Source organism: Lepidochelys kempii, chromosome 19 (assembly GCF_965140265.1).
Source record: "Lepidochelys kempii isolate rLepKem1 chromosome 19, rLepKem1.hap2, whole genome shotgun sequence".
NCBI lineage: Eukaryota > Metazoa > Chordata > Testudines > Cheloniidae > Lepidochelys > Lepidochelys kempii.
In genome coordinates this window covers 1,476,343-1,491,636 of record NC_133274.1, presented here as the reverse complement: position 1 = coordinate 1,491,636, position 15,294 = coordinate 1,476,343, and the positions used below count along the sequence as shown (strand labels likewise).

The following is a 15,294-nucleotide window of genomic DNA, read 5'->3' as shown; positions in this document are numbered from 1 at the left end:
GACAGATCAGGGCAAGGGCAACTCTGACAAAAAGCAAATTGTTCTGCGCCATTGTCTGTAATAGGGGATTGGAAGTCAGGGCCCCTGAGTTCTCATCTGCCTCCACCACTGATTTGCTGTGTAACCGCTGAACAAGTCTCTTACCTTTTTTGTGCCCCATTTCTTTTATCTGTAAAATGGACGTACTATATTAATACTTGTATTACAGTGATGCTCAACCAAGTACAGGCCCCCCTTGAACTGCTGCTGCACACACACATTGTAAGAGACAGCCCCTACCCCAAAGACCTTACAACCTAAATAGACAAGGCAGAATTATTATCCCTATTTTGCAGCTGGGCAACTAAGGCATGGAGTGATTAAGTGACTTGCCCAAGGTCACACGGGTCTGTGACAATGACGCCTGATGTCCTTGGTCCTGGACCAGTGCCTTAACCACAAGACACTTTTCCACTCCAGTAATACTGACGTGCCCTAGAGCAGATTAATTCATTCATATTTGTAACACTCTCAGGAACGTTGGAATTGCTAGACTGGATCAGACTCAGGGTCCATCTAGGCCTGTGTCCTGCCTCTGACAGGGGCCAACACCAACTGCTTCAGAGGAAGGGGTAAGAAACCCTGCAGTAGCAGGTACGGGATAATTTGCCCTCATGAAGGTCTCATCCTAACTCCTAATAGTTAGGGATTGGTTTAAGCCCTGAAGCCTGGAGTTTTATCTCTCTTCCAATACCCTTCTTTCAGGATTAACCATAATGACTCTGATGAAGTGGGCTTTAGCCCACAAAAGCTTATGCTCAGATAAATTTGTTAGTCTCTAAGGTGCCACAAGTCCTCTTCGGTCTTTTTGCTGATACAGACTAACACGGCTACCACTCTGCAACCTGCCATGACGACTCTGGACATTCTTGCCCTCCAAATAAATGCCTAATTGCGCATCGAATCTTAAGTTTCTAGTCTCAGTGGCATCCTGTGGCAGTGAGTTCCATGGTCTAACTGAAGATCTTGATTACCCTTGAACAAAAGATGCTGAAAAAGGGCAACATGTTTTCATGATAAAAGCAGTTTCCTTCCAGCTCCAGCACGACACTTCCCAGACTGAGCAATGATGGATAAAAGGGGGAAGCTTCAGGATTTGAGGTGTGATCAACAGCTACAGAGTTTGCTAACAAACCTAGCAACCATGCAGAACTGGCAGGGTTGGCCTGGACTTCAGACATATGCTCACTGCCCCCCCAGACAGTGCAGCCAAGGGAACAAAGCACTGCTTCGCTCTGGAAATGATCGAGGAGGTGATCTTTCTGTGTACTATGTGTCTGGGAGGAAGCGAGACATCCCGGCTAAATAGAAAGCTCTGACACAGCTCTTCTGGGTGCAGCTGGCAATGCAAAGCCCCACCAACTGCTGCCATTGTGTGGGAATAAAGGGGACAACATTCACGCTGTGAGGTCAAATGAAACGGAAAATGATTTTAATCCCTTTAAAATAACTCTGCATCACCGATGCTCCCAGGGCCTGTCTAGATGGGGCTGGAGCTCGGTGGGGGCTGCAGTAAGACCCACACATAGCTGGAAATGGGCTTGTGCTGATTCTAAACCGCTAGGCGCTTGGCACGGAGAGACCCCACCCCCCATGGTACCAGGATCTCTCACATGCTGAGGGGAATGGGGCTTTGGCAGAGTTTGTACACTAGGAGCCCAGGTGCTTGGCTGGCATAAATTGGTGCAGCTCCCGTGGTGCAGCCGTGGCCATTTGCACCAGCTGAGGATCTGGCCCTAGGCCTCCAAAATGAGTCTGCAAACCGTTCAAGCCGAGTGCCGTGCTGCTCATCTCAGCTATGCAGCGACCTGCAGGTGCCTCCTCCAGCTCAGCGGGGCAGCCTCTCCCTCCCTCAGCAGGTCAGCTGGGAGCAGCCAGCGGGCTTTTTACAGTGCTCAGACTTTGGCTTCAGACCAGCACTTGCAAACACAGCCTCTAATCCTTCGAGCATGCAGGTACTAACCAGCGACAGCTGGCCTGGAGAAGAGGGCTGGATGGATCTTTCAAACCCGTGCAGGCATTACCTATGGGAGGGGGTCACCCCTCTGGTTCCCCACCCCAGGGACTTCTCCTGGGAACCTGTCCTGGCTTGGAGACACACGGGCTGACAAAGAGGATTCTGATGGTCATTCCCATCACTCCCCCCCAGCCCATCACCACAGCAGCCAAGAGCGCAGAGAAATTGTATCTCCACTGCACTCCTCTGGGCGTTAAACCCACTACTTTAAAATATCTTTTTTGTGCAATCCTGCTCCCGTTACCCCAGGCTGGCCTTGGTGTGCAGAGACACGACAGCCCTGCTAGTTCCTCTAGGCCAGCCCAGTGCATTTCCTAGTCTTTTGTCCCATCTAGTGGGACACGATCTTGAGACCTGAGCCAAAGCCCAGTGCAGTCGGTGGAAGTGCCTCAGGGCCTTCGAGAACAGTTCTGGGCCCGCTGAAGTCCTTTACCCCCCTCTCACTCACTGTGGCTTGCCCTGCCGCCAGCTGGAAGGAACAGATACACGCTTCCGCAGCGGCGAGGGTGAGAACGTGCCTCAGGGCCAGCGCTGGGGAATATTCAACTCCATTGCTGAACACAGGCCCCATGGCCAAGAGGAACTCTGGGCTAGCCGCTCTGGGCACTCAGCACGGGAGTAAGGAAAGGGGTCTCTGGCGCTGCCCAGGATGGGGGAGATCCGCCCCCCCCCCACTCCACGGCAGAGGGCCAGGGCAGGGCCTCCACTGAACAGGCTAGAGGAAATCTGCACAGAGGAGCTGGATTTGGGAAAGTCTGCCCCTCCCCTGCTCTGAGAGGGTAACAACCCCGAGCACTGGTTGGCATCAGGATTTGAACCCAGCCCCAAACTACAGGCCTCTACCACTTGAGCTGAAGGAGTAAGTCCTGTTAGCTGGTGGCAGGACTAGACCATCATCCTCTAATCGACCAGCCGCTCGAGGGGGACACGACCCCTGGATTGCCTCATGTGCTGTGACAGCATATCTCCGATTGAAGTGTTCATGCTAAAATGGAAAGCTGAGGGCTGCTTTGGTTGCAGAACAATGCTGAGGCCTGGGAACTATTTCTCACACGCCCGGCAAAGGGTCATTGTCATCCTCCGGTCCCCGTGACTTTGAACTTCACCACAGCCCTGCTATGGCCCCCCCAAAAGCTGCCCTGGCAGGAGCGCAGCGCTTCCCATGTGCTTGTCGTTAAGGTCCTGCAGCAGCATCCAGGGGGTTTTCAAATAAATAGTTAGTCACTCGGGTAAACACCACCTTGTGCTGCGCTTTGAAGGCTGTCTGCTGCAAGCTGCTTTATAAACATTGTCAAGAGCTTCAGCTGGGCCGAGGAGCGTTTACCAAAGTGGGGATGTGTGCAGGGGAGGCCTGATCCTTGGGCAGCTCTAGCCCCTTCCCCCTGGCCCGGACTGAGACACAGACACAGACACGAAGAGAGAGTGTGCATGGTCACGTGGCGCAGCATAGACATCCAGCCCTGGAGCAGAAACATTTTGCAGGGGAGGATTGTGGCTGAGTTTGGGCCCTTCTGCAGCAAAGTGAACGTCGGATACACTTATCCTAATCTGCAACCACCTTCCCAGCTCCTAACACCTGCAGCCAGGCACTTCCCATGCCCAGAGCTTTGGCCTGGTCCGATTGTTATCGTTTTACTCCCTGGGGCCCAGGCAAGGTTCACAGAGCTCATCGGAGAGGCAGAGTTGGCCTGGATTTGGGCCCAGCTGGTGCCCCACCTCCCCGGGCTCTGCTCCCACCCGAGGCGCCGTAGGAGGGAGGCAGAGCTAGCAAAGGCAGATAAAAGAATTCTCCTCTAAACAAGCGTCTGGGGCTCCAGGACAGGATCCCGTCTGCCACAAGCGGCTCCTGGGGAGCCTCCACCCGCGACACAGTGAGGCCAGGAGCATAGCTACGGAGCGGGCGGGGGGGGACTAGTCTTCTCTGGACGCGCACGGCAGGGTTTGCACTGGAGCAACAGGCAGCCGGGCTCTTATTACAGACTAGACAACACTGACTTGTGCATAGGGCAAATGCAGCACAATACTGCCTGACGGTTACAACCGCCCTGTGTTTGCGGTGATTGCCATCTAGCTTTAGTCACAGGGAGCATTTTTGCTCCAATTCCTCGACATCTGCACTGGCTTCCCGCTGCAATTCTGTGCATTGCTTTTGATCTAGAAAGCCTTGTGTGGCTTGGGACCTGAATGTGAAGCCCACCAATCTCCCCACGTGCACCCCGCTGCTGAGGAGTTCATGGTAACATCTGCAGGCCAGAGACAGGGAATTTGCAGAGAGGAGAGAGGGCTGGACTCCGGGATGCATTTCCCTTGCTGCTCCAACAGACTCAGATTCAGGAGAAAGGTGAAATGGAGTTTCCAAAACTCCCCCTCAGACTAGAGCAGGGTGTAGAATTTGCAACAAACAATGAATCTGGCATGTCCTGCCTCCTTCTCCCCCTGCAGATGGGGTCCAAGTCTCCCAAAGGAATTCCTGGTGCAAAAATCAGTCGGCGAACAATTTCTGCAGATCATTCTCGGCCCACAAGCTATCCATTGCAGTGGTTAATTTGTGCCAGGGCTGAGCCCCAGCACCTCTGTGTCTGGCAGTTCAGAGCCCTGGCACCTCTGGGCTTGCCATGTCAGTTATGACAGTAAAAAAATTGCTTGAGCCCTGACACCTCTTTCATTACAAATAAAGCCCTGGTTCATTGCATGTGTCCAGTATTTAAAATTCCAGCACTATTCCTTTTGTTTGGACCCACAGGTCACATGGTAGCTTTCCGTTTGCTGATTATAGCAGGTTTCTGGTTCAAATAGTCATGATTATGAACTCAAAACTGGCTTCTGAGAACCGTCTCCAGTCCTCCTGCAGAATTTGCTGTCTAGGCAAACATTCCCAGCTAATAGATGCAGCTGCTAGGACTTTCAGAGAGAAAACTCCCCGCATGCAGAGGGCCAGCATCATGTCTGTGGAACACTTACATCCCACTTAAACCCTCCAGTTGGGGCTGCTGCTGTGCAAAGGCCTTGGAGCTTCACCTGGAAACCAGCCTCGGAGGGTGCCAACATACTCCAAGCAAATTCCTTTCATTTTCCATGTTCTACCCCAGACAAAGCCTCAGAAGCCAGGGTGGCTACTGGCCCAGCAGAGCAAGCGAGTTTGTGTCCTGGCTGGAGATGGGGCATGCCGAGATATTTAGCTAAAATTTGGCTTTGCTGCAGACACTTCCGAGATTGTAAAGCTAGAAGGAAGCTAACTACCCTCCTACTTTCAGCTTGCTAGGAAATTATCCTCTGCTCCCACCCACCTGTTTGTCAGGTTCCAGTAACTGACGGCATGTGAGACTGATGGCTCACTGACACTGCACAGACTTGAGCCACTTGATGGGCCACTTGAGATCACACAGACCCTGCTTTCATAGCTCAGAGGGGTGGGACCTGCCCCACTCGGCTCAGAAACCTAAAGACGACCGTGTAAATGTCAACGTCGCTGGCTGCTTCACTGCTGCTCATCCAAGCAGGAAGATCCAGATAACGTGCTTTTCCTGAGTATCCCCCGACAGACCCCAAGAGTGAATTCCCGCTAGTTATGCAGACAGCCCACAACACAATAACCCAACCAGTACACGAGCTCCACAGATTAGTACAGGCTGCTCCAACTCTGTCCCACGGGCCTTTCCCAACTCATCCTAAAGGGCTGCTCCAACTACACAGGAGAGGAGAAAAGGAGTGAGGTGCAATTCAAATGTTTCCATGTACATATGTTGTAGGGGGATTACGCCATCAAGTGTCCATTCTGCATCTGTCTGCAGCAGCTCCACCGAGAAGACCCACTGTGATGAGACTAAGACCACGTGCAGACCATGGGGCCACGAGGAAAGGGTCTGAACTGTGATGTTACTGGTGCTCATTCGAATGTTTCAATCATGGGATGAAATTCAAAGTGCGAGGTTATGCACTTAGGGTCTCATAGTAAGAATTTCTGCTACGAGCTGGGAGCTCATCAGTTGGAAGTGACAGAGGAGGAGAGAGACCTGGGGGCGTGGGTCAAGCACAGGATGAGTGATGTGGGTCAAGCACAGGATGAGCACAGCTACAGACTAGGGACCGAATGGCTAGGCAGCAGTTCTGCAGAAAAGGACCTAGGGGTGACAGTGGACGAGAAGCTGGATATGAGTCAGCAGTGTGCCCTTGTTGCCAAGAAGGCCAATGGCATTTTGGGATGTATAAGTAGGAGCATAGCGAGCAGATCGAGGGACGTGATCGTCCCCCTCTATTCGACATTGGTGAGGCCTCATCTGGAGTACTGTGTCCAGTTTTGGGCCCCACACTACAAGAAGGATGTGGATAAATTGGAGAGAGTCCAGCGAAGGGCAACAAAAATGATTAGGGGTCTGGAACACATGACTTATGAGGAGAGGCTGAGGGAGCTGGGATTGTTTAGCCTGCAGAAGAGAAGAATGAGGGGGGATTTGATAGCTGCTTTCAACTACCTGAAAGGGGGTTCCAAAGAGGATGGCTCTAGACTGTTCTGAATGGTAGCAGATGACAGAACAAGGAGTAATGGTCTCAAGTTGCAGTGGGGGAGGTTTAGATTGGATATTAGGAAAAACTTTTTCACTAAGAGGGTGGTGAAACACTGGAATGCGTTACCTAGGGAGGTGGTAGAATCTCCTTCCTTAGAGGTTTTTAAGGTCAGGCTTGACAAAGCCCTGGCTGGGATGATTTAACTGGGAATTGGTCCTGCTTCGAGCAGGGGGTTGGACTAGATGACCTTCTGGGGTCCCTTCCAACCCTGATATTCTATGATTCTATGTGGCTGTGGAAAGGCAAAGGTGATCCTAGGATGTATCAGGCAAGGCATTTCCAGTAGAGATAGAGACAAATTAATGCCATTGGACAAGCCCCTGGTGAGACCTCAGCTGGAGTCCTGTGTGCAAGTCTGGTCACCCAGGTTCAAGAAAGATGAATTCAGACTGGAACTGGTGCAGAGAGGGACTATGAGGCTGACGAGGGGAATGAAGAGCCTGTCTTTGAGAGGAGACTGGAAGAGCTCGGCTTGTTTAGTCTAACATAAAGACAGCTGAGAGGGGAATCTGACTGCTATAAATACATCGGGGGTAAATACCAGGGAGGGCGAAGAGCTATTGAAGCTACAGGACAATGCTGGCACAGAACAAATGGGGATAAATTGGCCATGAACAAATTCAGGCTGGAAATTAGGAGGTTTGTAACCACCAGAGGGGTGAGGTTCTGGAACAGCCTCCCAGCAGGAGTTATGGGGGCAAACAACAATTAGTTTTAAGAGAGAATTGGACTAATGTATGCGTGTGGTTGTAGGACGGCGGGGACCAGGACTCAACCGTCCTGGAGCTCACAGGTTCCATCTTGTGTTCCGAAAAGCTCATGCTCCAGGGTTTCAGGCAGCCAGGTGCCGGGGTCAGAAAGAGATATCCCACCCCTCCCCTCCCCCAGTGTATTCGGGGGTTTTCTTTTAACTCCTTTTTCTGATGCGTTAGGGTGGCCGTGGCTGGAGGTGGGAGGCTGAACAGGTGGGCCATGCTCGGCGGCGGCATTGAGCATTCTCCCTCTCGGGGGCTTGCCTGGCTGGGTCTTGCTCACGTGCTCAGGGTGTCACCGATTGCCCCGTGTGGAGCTGGGAAGGAATTTCCCCCCCGCTCACATTGGCAGTGACCTGGGGCGGTTTTATGTCTTTTGTTGTTGCTGCCTTCCCCTGCAGCTGGGCGCGGGTCACTTGCCAGGGTGGTCTGGGTGTCTCTCACGTAATCATCTCCCTGCCATTGTGGGGGCCTCACGCCCTGGTGCACTTTGGTCCCTCCTCATGGCACAGAATGGTCCCATCTCCTGAGGGCTGTGATACTTGGGGCTCGTTTCAGTACGTGGCTTTAGTATGCGGGTGCTGGCCTGACACATACAGGAGGTCCTAGTAGCTGATCTGGTCCCGTCTGGCCTTAAACTCTATGCCTAGCACAAATGTAGTCCGTTGCATTCCTAGGCCCTGGTGCGCTGTGCAAAGCTGGGTAGCTTCCATTATCCCCATTTTATGGATGGAGAAACAGAGACACAGAGACATGCTGACGGCCACCCAGCAATTTGGCAACAGAGCTGGAGCTAGAAGCCAGGCCTCCTGCATCAGCCACTTCTGCTCCATCTCGCAGCCAGGGCGGCCTTCCCACCCCTACTTGGAGCTGCTTGTGTGACGCTCCCAGCCAGTTCCCAGGAGGAGCAAGGCCCAGCTATTATACACTTACACATCTCGTCGGGAAGGTCAACTAATCATCAGAGAGATTTGGTGTGGACAGGAGAATCTTTTTCTGACAACAGTGCCTAGTCCTCAGCATCGTTAAATAAACCTACTTCATAAATACAGATTAAAATAAATCTTCACAAGTTAAACAAAGTAAAACGCCAGGCTTGCACGCAGTGATTCAGCCTGTGTTTATATTACACCAGCTCCGTTTTGCTTTGCCTTTCCCTCCCATTAAAAATGTGCAATGAGGTTACTTGGAGACAGTGAGGGGTGGTAGTTAGAAGGTTTTCTAGGAGGGGTGGGGTGAGGCAGGTGATCTGGCTTCTAGCTCTGAAGCTGACACTGAATTGCTAGTTCCCCTGGACTTGTCACTTTTCCTCTCTGAGCCTCAGTTTCCCCATCTGGAGAACCAAGTGAGTGCAAACACCCACGCAAGGGTAGTGCTTTGAGATGCTCCAGTGAAGAGTGCCACGTATGTTTATAGTCAGATCACTTCGTCCAGCAAGCATCCGTCCACATACACACGCAAAGCCACTTTGTTCTGCTTAATCCCTCAGGCAATAAAGATCAGCGGCGTTAAGTCAAATGTCCTACCCCGAAGGTCTTTATTTGATATTATATTTCAGAGCCAAAGTTCTGCCAAAACCATAAACCATCAAGCTAAGCACTGGAAAAAGAACAAAACCTGGCAGCAGCATTGTTGAGGTCTGAGTCCTTCCACCAGCTTCTGCAAAGCACTCACACCAGCGCTGCTGGGAGCCTACCAACAGGGACTGTGTCTAGAACTGACTCCTGCCTGCTAGAGGTCCCACCTGTCCCTTGCCACTGCCTTGCTTGGCTACATTACCAAGTCACTTTCACATCCACCCACCATCCTGAGCTGGGTCCCAGATTCTCTCTCCAAGCTGTATCCCGCAGCTCATGCGGTCACCACCTATCAGCATGGGGTGGAGATACCATAGTGCTGGTTAGACTGACAGGGAAGAATGCCCTTGCAGTAAAGGGGCAAGACTGGGCCTCAAGAGACCTGGATTTGGTCCTTGGTTCTGCCACAGACTCACTATGTGACCTAGGGCAAGTCACTTATTCTTATCTGTGAAAAGCGGGTGATAATACTCCATTTTTTCCACGCTTCGTCTGCCTGGTCTATTTGGACGGTAAGCTCTGGAGAGCAGAGACGGTCTCTCACTAGGCGTCTACACAGCCCCTAGTACACAGTAGGCCTCTAGGTACCTGCTAAAACCTTTATTAGAATCATCACTGCATGTACCAGTGCTCCAGGATTGCCTGTAGTGCAACGCATTATAAACAGTCACTTAAGGCAGGAAACTTCGTCACCGTCTCAGTTTGCTTCTATGACAGACGCGCTGTAGTGAAACAGGCCACCTCCCAGAGCAGACCCAGCAATCCAAAAAGGAGCCCTGAAGTTCTGGGAGTGATGACGAGGTCAGGTGCGTGTGTGAGTGAGGGAGAGACACAGCACCTGCGTTCCTTCTGCACCTTAACCTGCCTTCTGGCATCATTATAAATGCACAGGAGGCATCATGTCAGGCACTGCTCCATTAAATGGGATCAGGAGCAGATTTGGAGCGTGCATGGGGATTTTGTTTGGGACAGTGGGACGTTCCCATCTGGTGTTATCAGGACCAGTGATCTGCTAGGCCACTCCAATCCTTGACTCTGGGAGCCAGCCTGACCCTGCTCTGCTGTGAGAACCCCCACTCCTGGGCTGTTCATGCACAGCCTCTGGCATGTAAGCTGCTCCCAACTATTTGCAAGCGAATGACACTAGCCAGTATCTCCAGTCCCAGACACAACCCTAGGAACCTCCGTCTTGCAGTGTCCAGTTATGCCTACTGGACGCTGTAAGCTTATATAAGTTTGTCAATTTAACAAATAAATTGATATGTACCATGCACCCAAGGGGAGCCTCTGACACACTGCAAACCAAACACACTGCTTCAGGTAGAATAAACAAACAAATTTATTAACTATAAAGATAGATTTTAAGTGATTATAAGTCAAAGCACAACAAGTCAGATTTGGTCAAATGAAATAAAAGCAAAATGCATTCTAGGCTGATCTTAACACTTTCAAGGACCTTAAAAACTTAGATGCTTCTCACCACAGGCTGGCTGGTTACTTCTCAGTCAGGCTCTCCGCTTTGATCAGCACTTCAGTTGCTTGGCGTCTGTAGATGTGGTGGAAGAGAGAGCGCACGGCAAACGTCTCTCCCTTTCATCATGTCCTTTCTTCCCTCTTGGCTTTCCTTCCCCCCCTGCCCCCGAGTCAGGTGAGCATTACCTCATCGCAGTCCCAAACTGCCCACAGAAAGGGCGGGGTGACTCCCTCAAGGGTCTAACAGATTCTTTTGTTGCTGCCTAAGCCAGTGTCCATTGTTCCTGTGAGGCTGGGCTGGGTTTGTCCCATCCATGCCCTGAGGAGGTGTGAACTGCCTCTCTGTTCTTGGAGAGTTTTTGCGTGGGCTTGCTTTAAACCATGAGGATACATTTTCAGCCTCATAACTATATATATGAAATCTATAACCTTACTATAACATCACTATAACAACCATGCTCAGTGCATTATGAGCCTTCCAAAGACACCCAACATGACAAACTTTGCATTGGATACCATATGATCATTTTATAAAGATGAACAAGGGGATGTAGGGTGTTCCCGAGGTACAGAGCGTCACAGACAGGTCAAATGCAAACGTTCCCTAATTTCCCCCAGTGCTTTTTTGCACAGTAGAACTTTACATTGCATAATTTCAGCATCATCTGCTGAAACTGTCCCTGAGTTAAGTAATGCACTTACAAAATGCAAATTAAAGATGAAAAGCAGAGGTCCAGACTGAGGGAGAGAAGACTCAGAAGAGGTGTTTTCAGCTGCATTTTCAGAGCAGACCAAGGGGGAGCTAAATGTGCGGCTGTTCCCTTAGAAGCATCCTCTGAATATTTCTGCTAACCTCAGTCACCAAAAGCCAGTGTTGCCTCCCTCACAAATACTTAAAGACTGAGAGACAAGTGAAGAGGCACCTGCCCACACTACATGAGGCTAGAACCCCCCACTCTTCCTCTGTGACCCTCAGAGAACTAGTGCAAAGCCCCATACAGTTCTGAGCAAACTGCCGAAGGCTGCAGGCTGGTCAACAAACCAACCTCTTTGGTTAAGCCTCTGCAAGCCCCTGTTCTTTCGGTTTAAGAGCATCCACACAGCGATTTGCATCCGTTTAATTAAATTGCTTTAAATTCACACCAAGCCTCCATGGCTTAGGCCAGGCGTCCATTCAGAGCATTTTGCCAGGAGAGCAACATCAGTCTGCTACGTTGGCAGAGCGCTCCTAGTGTGGACACAGTTTATACCACAAAACGGCCCCTTTGCTGGTAGAGCTCATTCCAACCCCCTGGGCAAAATAAACGAAAAGCGCAGTTTTGCTGCTGTAGCGGTGTCTACATTAGGGCCTTTTGGTAGCAAGCTATTGTGGTCACATCTCCTCATACCTCTGACCAACAGAGCTGCCAGAGCTGGCAAAAGTTTTCAGTATAGACCTGCCCTGAGAGAAGCCAGCTTGAGTCAAAAGCTGATGTGGTAATCACTCTGTGCAAAACAGGGATGAAACACGGGGGCTTGGAATTCCAGGGCAGCATGCAGCGCTGTCTGTGCAGAGGATGAAACCCCATGAAAAGGAAGCATGCGCTAAACACAAGATTCTTAAAGGATTCCCAGCACTCTTGCCGTCCTGTCTAACTGTCACACTGGCTTCAAAATCTGAACCCTGCAGAGCCCCAGAGTCCTGCGCTGCCCCTCAGAAGCAGATGGAAAAACAAGACTGGGAAAAATCAAGAGAGACCCCAGCTTTGTTTGGGGCAAGACAAGGAGGTTGGGGGGTGGGTGTCTTGTGCTTTCCCTGATCAAGGAGTTCCAGCAAGTTTAGCTGTGAACTAATTTGCAGTCTGTCTTCTTAGGGGAATTCTACTGCTGCCACTTGAACAGAGGGACCCAGGGGACTGGGCTGGGGCTGGGTCAGGGACAGGAGAGATGCAGGGAGGACTCCAGCAGCACAAGCCTGGGGCGTGCTGCCGGGCTGCCCCCAAAACCTGGCACTGCTCAGCTCCTCTCACAACCTGCCCGGGTTGGTCTGTAATGCAAGGTTTTCTCCAGTAGACACAGGCCAAGTTCAGCATGTAAAAGCAACTTGGGGAAGCTAAAATCAGAAGGTGTGATTCCCCAGGAGCTGTCAGCTGGGGCTGTCTGAACCAGGGATACTGGGCAAAACCTGATTATTCTGTCTGTTCATACCCCAAAGGAGGGCATCTCTCTGGGTCAGGGCTGTCTCCAGATCCCTGGCTGAGGTCAGGGAGTCGAGCTGGGAGCAGACATGGCATGGGAGAACCTTGCCCTTCTCGAGAGCATATTTTGCTCCCTGTTGTTTCGTTTTCCTCTCTCTTTGCCACATCTGGTATTCCTTTTACACACCCACGGGTGTGTTTGTGAGGTCGGGGGGGGGGGGAGAGCTGAGGTCTGAGTGCAAATCTGTGCAGCCTTTTACATGCACTGGTATGTGACACAGAGGCAGGACGGTCCCATACTCAGGTCTTAGCCTAGGCTGCAGAAAAGGCAGGTTCAGTTACCTGCTCTGCTGCAGACGTCTGATGTAAGTTTGGGCAAATCCCTGTCTCAGTTTCCCCATCTGTACAATGGTGAGGATCGCCCTGCCCTGCCTCACCGGGGTGCTGAGAATAGACCCGGTCAATATTCCGACGTGCTCAGATGCTATGGTGCCAGGTCCCAGAAAAATACCTTAGACTATCTGAAATAATGGGAACCACCCAGGAACCTTCGATGTCTCAGTGCAAGCCAGCTGTCTCCCAGGAGCCTCAGCTGTGAACAGTCCCACCCCAGGTACCCGTTGGGCCACCCCTGAGCGGTACGTACTCCTGGGAGTTGTCCCACTGAGTGCACGGATCCCTAGGCAGGAGACAAAGGTTTCTAGCATTGCTCAGCTCTGTGCCCAACAGTGCTGGGCAGAGAGAGAACGCTCAGTGCCCGCAGAGCCTGCCTCCTTCACATGCCTACCGCTCCCAAGGGATGCGTCTCCCTAGGGTACTGCTCTCCATAATGAGGGAGGTGCAAAGGACCCCGTAGCCCTGATTTTGCAGGAGACAACAGGAATCTGTGGGGCAGAAAGTCCCCAAACTCCCAGAGTTCTGCCCTCTCATAGCTGTAGGCAGATGGCACCAGGAGCCCTTTGTACCCAGAGGTGCTCCCCAGAAAGCAGGCTTTTTTCTCCACACTCTGACCTTTCATTAAGCAAAGCAAAGCCAAACATCAGCTGCCAGCCCCTCTGGTTCTGGGAGCACCGCCTAGTGCGGAGCCCAGTGCCCTGTTATCCCACCCGTTGGACAGCCAAACAGGGAGACAGCAGCACTTCCCAATGGGTGAACTCCCACTGCACATCAGCAAGGGGTGTTAACTCAGATGTCTGATTACTACCAGCATCACTTCTAATCCTTTCCATGCTGCTACCCCGTGAGAAACGGCCAGTCAACGCACTTACCGGGTGCTGTGCAGGTACCTGCTATGCACAGATGGCCCCTTCCTTTACAAAGAGGCTGAATTATCCATGGCAATTTAAATATGCAAATAGTTTCCTACTCAGTTAGCTACCCTCCTGATTGTTCAGGTAACCAAGACGCTTGCTACTCTCTTTGAAAGTCAGGGTGGCCGTGGCTGCGGTGGGACAGCCAGTTACGAAGTGCTAGACTCCTGCGCAGCAGCTGGTGGGATTTTGTAGTTGGTCCAGTAGCAGCAGCTCACTTTAATAACCTGACACATATTTCTGAATAACTCCCCTTGTGTCCTACACTCAGATCTGGCATGTAACATACAAGCAGAGAACAAAAAGCAATACCCCACCTTCCCCGTAACACTTCTCCCAGGTTGGTGGTTGGGGTAGTGAGGAAATCCCCACAGAGTTTGCTGTAATTCTTCACAGCTTTCCATTGTCCAAATTCATTAGCGATATTGCAGGAGGCAAACCCACAAGTCAGAAGCCAACAATGCTCACACTTCTAGCTAACAGCCTGCATTGCGAAAGCTTAATCTCAACAAACATGCATTGTGAAACCCTTACCTCTGAGCTGTCAGTCACTCATGACTGCTGAAGAGACTCTACTTAGTTTCTCAGTTTTAAAATACCACAAGAACAATCACAAAAATCCTCTGTTCCTCCAGGGAAAGTTACACGCGAGTTTCTGTCCAAAAAAAAAAAAAAAAAATAGTCGTCCCTGGGAGCTCACGGGGAAGTCTGGTGCAATGGGGCTTCAGGGGGTTGTTTGGCTGGTTGGTTGAAGCAGATTTCGAGCAGCCTCACAAACTCTGCAGAGAGAAACAAACCCTTCTGGGATGTGCAGGATTTCAAGCTCGTAAAGATTATCCAGGCTAGTTTATACTCCATCAGCCCACACTGCTCCCTGTGTATGTGATCATATCAGAGCAACTGGCACATTAATAACGCCTGCCCACAAGGCCACAGACTCCATCCCCATTCTAGGAGTATGGTTGTGGTTTGTTGTTTTTTTTAAATTATTATCATTACCAGAGTATCCAGCTTTGTAAAAGCATCCAGTGCATACTCCAGCATGAGGGAATTCCACCCGACTAGTACCACCTCCTAAGACAGTATCCAGCCAAAATATTGTGACTGTTGCAAAACCCGGACTGGAGCTCACCAAAGGACCATCCAATGTAACATCCAAAGCCAACAGGGTCTCAGTAAATCCCTGCAGGGGGACAGAACATACAGGGTTCTTCTGTTTTATTTATGACCGTTAATTCTGACTTGTTACTTACATTTCAGTGGTAACTGGCATATGAAGTCTTCAGCAGTCACTACTGCATCTGTTCATAAACACAGCAAATATTAGAAGCAGCTTGTTACCCTCTCGAGGGGAGAAGAGACTAAGTAGACGAGCGTTAAAGC

At 51.0% G+C, this 15,294-nt stretch overlaps 1 protein-coding gene across 2 annotated transcripts in view; it reads right to left on the bottom strand.

Annotated features, from left to right (window-relative positions):
• The window catches only part of RSPO1 (R-spondin 1), a 34,316-nt gene extending 19,767 nt beyond the window's left edge, over positions 1–14,549 (bottom strand). For both annotated transcript variants that reach the window (XM_073317580.1, XM_073317581.1), the window contains exon 1: positions 14,446–14,549. The gene's annotated coding sequence lies outside the window, so the exon portion shown is untranslated. The remainder of the gene's footprint in view (positions 1–14,445) is intronic.
• Positions 14,550–15,294: the final 745 nt, after the last annotated feature.